Genomic DNA, 4,924 nt, shown 5'->3' with positions numbered 1-4,924 from the left:
TGTAATATCCTTTATAATAAACCTGTAAATGTAAGTAGCATTTTTCTGAGTTGTGGGAGCCACTTTAGCAAATTAGTTGAACCCAAGGAGAGGTTAGTGGGAATCTTGCTTTATAGCCAGTTAGAAGCACAGGTAACACAACTTGGGGCTTATGATTGGCATTGGAAATAGGGGCAAACTTGTGGGACTGAGCCCTCACCTGTGGGACAGACGCTGTCTCCAGGTGGATAGTGTGACAGTTGAGTTCAATCAGAGGACACCCAGCTAGTGTCCACTGCAGAATGGATTGGTTACTGCTGGGGAGAAATTCCCACACATGTTTTGGTTACCAAAAGTCACAGAATGGTGAATATACTAAATACCATTGAAACGTACACTTTAAAATCGTTGATTTTATATGAATTCATCTGACTTTAAAAAAAACAAATACGAAGAGGCAGCTTTTCCATGAATCTCATGAAGCTCCTGGGAGGGGCCCTAACAGTATATTCATAGGATCATATCTTATTTATTTATTGAGATGGAGTTTCACTCTTGTTGCCCAGGCAGGAGTGCAATGGCGTGATCTCAGCTCATCGCAACCTCTGCCTCCCGGGTTCAAGCGATTTCCTGCCTCAGCTTCCTTAGTAGCTGGGATTACAGGCATGTGCCACCACACCTGGCTAATTTTTTGTATTTTTAGTAGAGACAAGGGTTTCTCCATGTTGGTCAGGCTGGTCTTAAACTCACAACCTCAGGTGATCCACCCGCCTTGGCCTTCCAAATGCTGGGATTACAGGTGTGAGCCACTGTGCCTGGCTTTTATTTATTTATTTATTTTGGTGCTGTGACTCGGATTTTTTTTTTTTTTTTTTTTGATGGAGTCCTGCCCTGTCACCCAGGTTGGAGTGCAGTGGCATAATCTCAGTTCACTACAGCCTCCACCTCCCAGGTTCAAACAATTCTCCTGCCTTAGCCTCCTAAGTATCTGGGATTACAGGTGCTCGCCACCACGTCCAGCTAATTTTTGTATTTTTTTTTAGTAGAGGTGGGGTTTCGCCATGCTGGCCAGGCTGGTGTTGAACTCCTGTCCTCAAGTGATCTTCCCAACTCGGCCTCCCAAAGTGCTGGGATTACAGGCGTGAGCCTCCATGCCCAGCCGGATCATATTTAATTTTATAATTTTAACTATTTTCTTAAAGACGGCCAGTGTGGTAGACAGAAGCACCCCACCCAAAGATGTTTGTGTGCTAATCCTCGAAACCTGTGAATATGTTATGTAATATGACAATGGGGAATTAAGGTTACAGATAGAATCAAGGTTGCTAATCAGCTGGCCTTAAAATAGGGAGATTATCCTGGATCGTCTGGGTGAGCCCAGTGTAATCAAGACTCCTTAAAATGGAAGAAGGTGACAGAGAGGAGGTCAGAGTGAAGCAATCTAAGAAGGACTTATCTGTTGTTGCTGGTTTTGAAGATAGAGGAAGGAGCCACAACTCAAGGAATGCAGATGGCCTCTAAGGCGGAAAAAGACAAGGAAACAGATTTTTTCCCAGAGCCTCCAGAAAGGAACACAGCCGTCTTGACACTTCAGTTTTAGCCCAGTGAGTCCTGTCTGGACCTTTTAACTACAGAGCTATAAGAGAAATCTGTGTTGCCTAAAGCTACAAAGTTTGTAGTAATTTGTTATACCAGTGATAGAAAACTGATACAGCCACCATAGATGTGCATACTTCAGGCCCTGCAAGACTTTGTCTTCCTCTGACAGGGAATATTGTTTTTATTTATTTATTTATTTATTTATTGAGACAGAGTTTTGCTCTTGTTGCCCAGGCTGGAGTGCAGTGGCACAATTTCAGCTCACCGCAAACTTTGCCTCCCGGGTTCAAGTGATTCTCCTGCCTCAGCCTCCCGCGTAGCTGGGATTACAGGCATGCACCACCACGCCGGCTAATTTTGTTTTGTTAGTAGAGACAGTGTTTCTCCATTTTGGTCAGGCTGGTCTCAAAATCTTGACCTCAGGTGATCCACCCGCCTCAGCCTCCCAAAGTGCTGAGGTTACAGGCGTGAGCCACCACACCCAGTCCCTGGGAATACTGTTATAAAGAGTACAGGCTTTGAAGTTGGAAGACCTGGTCTCGTAACTTACTTGCTGTGCGACTGTGAGCAAATCACTGAACTCTTCCAGGCCTCAGTTTATTCTCAGGTACATTGGAGATAATACCTACAAACCTGATCTATTGTGAGGATCAAAGGAGAAGGCGATTTGTAAAACTTGGAAAGTGCTCTAAAAATGTTCATGTGTTGGCCGGGCGCGGTGGCTCAAGCCTGTAATCCCAGCACTTTGGGAGGCCGAGGCGGGTGGATCACGAGGTCAAGAGATCAAGACCATCCTGGTCAACATGGTGAAACCCCGTCTCTACTAAAAATACAAAAAATTAGCTGGGCATGGTGGTGCGTGCCTGTAATCCCAGCTACTCATGAGGCTGAGGCAGGAGAATTGCCTGAACCCAGGAGGCGGAGGTTGCGGTGAGCCGAGATCGCGCCATTGCACTCCAGCCTGGGTAACAAGAGTGAAACTCCGTCCCAAAAAAAAAAAAAGTTCATGTGTCATGTTATTTTAAGCTGTAATAAAGAATGTTAGAGTTGACTGAGTGACTCCAAACTTATTAGCTGGAAAATAGAAGTAGGAGAGCCAATTTTCTGGGACATGCCTGTAGTCCCAGTTACGTGGGAGGCTAAGGCAGGGAGAATTGCTTGAGAGTCCAGCCTGGATAACACTGAGACACCTGTCTCTAAAAAATGGAAAAAAAGTAGAAGAGTAAGAAAAGGAAAACAGTTTTGATGAGCTAGCCAAGTTGATTAAAATAAAGCACGTATAATTCTTACTGTTTTTCCAGATGTCTTCCTGATTTTTTTTTCTTTTTTCTTTTTTGAGACAGTTTCGCTCTTGTTGCCCAGGCTGGAGTGCAATGGCAAGATCTTGGCTCACCACAACTTGTGCCTCCCGAGTTCAAGGAATTCTCCTGCCTCGGCCTCCCGAGTAGTTGGGATTACGGGAACGCACCACCACGCCTGACTAATTTTGTATTTTTAGTAGAGACGGGGTTTCTCCATGTTGGTCAGGCTGGTCTCCATCTCCTGACCTCAGGTGATCCGCCCACCTCGGCCTCCCAAAGGACTGGGATTATAGGAGTGAGTCACCTCATCTGCCCATTTTCCTGATTTTAAGCCAATGCAAAATAGGAATTTTAAAGCTGAAAGGGGCTTGAAAATTATGTAACCAAAGGCCCCTCCATCCCCTATACATTTTGTAGATGTGGAAGCTGAAACCCAGACAGACTGAAAGATTTTATTAAGGCCACTCAGCTAATGAATGATTTGACCAGGTGAATAAACAACTCTCAGGGCTTCACTGTAAGAAGCACAATCTTTAAAATAAAAAGTATTTCTTCACAGAAATCTTTACTGCAATCCAAAGAGTTCAATGCCCTCTAGTGGCCTTCCATTTTCTCTTACAAATACCCATTTATTTCACATTTCTGCTTTCAAGGCTGTATTTGGAGATGCTGCGTTGGAGAAATACCCTACAATTATTTGCAAACCCCAGAGAGGAAGACGTATTAAGCTTTCAAGTAACTTAGAGTTTGAACAAAAAAAAAATAAAAAAAAAATCAAAGACAAGGATGAGAACCTCATTAAAGATAAAGGGGGAGGGAGAATTTTGTAAATCCAAAATTGGAAAGTTATGGTGAATACATTTCCCAAATATTTTATCAGGAAAATAAATTTCCACTGGATTTTTGCTGACAAATTCAGCTGTCTCACTTCCATACCCTCATTTAATTTTTCTCCCAACTTTTCTCTGAGTTTGGAACTAGAAAGATGCTGTTAACCCTGTTTCACCAATAATAAAACAAAAAGTGTTCTTTTTTTTTTTTAGGCTCACACCTTTAATCCCAGCACTTTGGGAGGCCGAGTTGAGCAGATCACCAGAGGTTGGGAGCTCCAGAACAGCCTGACCAACATGGAGAAACCTTGTCTCTACTAAAAATACACAATTAGCCAGGCATGGTGGCACGTGCCTGTAATCCCAGCTACTCGGGAGGCTGAGGTAGGAGAATCACTTGAACCCAGAAGGTGGAGGCTGCTGTGAGCTGAGATTGTGCCATTGCACTCCGGCCTGGGCGACGAGAGCAAAACTCTGTGTCAAAAAGTAAATAAAAATAAATAAATAAATCTAATGATCTTATTTTAAAATGTGAAAAACTCTGTCTCAAAAAAAAATATGGTTTATCTGCTTATAACTGTTATAGCTATATGATCAACATTAGTGTTTATGCTTGCAAAAATATGTATGTTACACTATTACATTTATTATTATTCCCTTTTAAAAATGTAAATAAAGGCTGAGCACGGTGGCTCAGGCCTGTAATCCTAGCACTTTGGGAGGCTGAGGTGGCTGGATCACCTGAGATCAGGAGTTCAAGACCAGCCTGGCCATCATGGTGAAACCTCATCTTTAAAAAAAAATTGTAAATACCTTTTAAATACTTTTTAAATTTACTTTTTCCAGAATTATAGTTTTGGGATTTTCAGCTTTCAGGATTTCAACACTTGAGATTATGCGTTTTAATATTATGATCAGCTTTCTGTCCCTTAAGAATGAAAACAAGCAAGGATGTACACTCCCAGCACTTTGACCCAAAATTTTAATGGAGATTCTCATGAGTTCAATAAAGAAAATTAATAATAGCCGGGCGCGGTGGCTCAAGCCTGTAATTCCAGCACTTTGGGAGGCCGAGGCGGGTGGATCACGAGGTCAAGAGATCGAGACCATCCTGGTCAACATGGTGAAACCCCGTCTCTACTAAAAATACAAAACATTAGCTGGGCATGGTGGTGCGTGCCTGTAATCCCAGCTACTCAGCCTCCTGAGTAGCTG

The sequence above is a fragment of the Sapajus apella genome, unplaced genomic scaffold, assembly GCF_009761245.1.
Source record: "Sapajus apella isolate SASKATOON/1434 unplaced genomic scaffold, GSC_monkey_1.0 scaffold69, whole genome shotgun sequence".
In the NCBI taxonomy this organism is placed as follows: Eukaryota; Metazoa; Chordata; class Mammalia; order Primates; family Cebidae; genus Sapajus; species Sapajus apella.
This window is presented reverse-complemented; position numbering follows the sequence as displayed.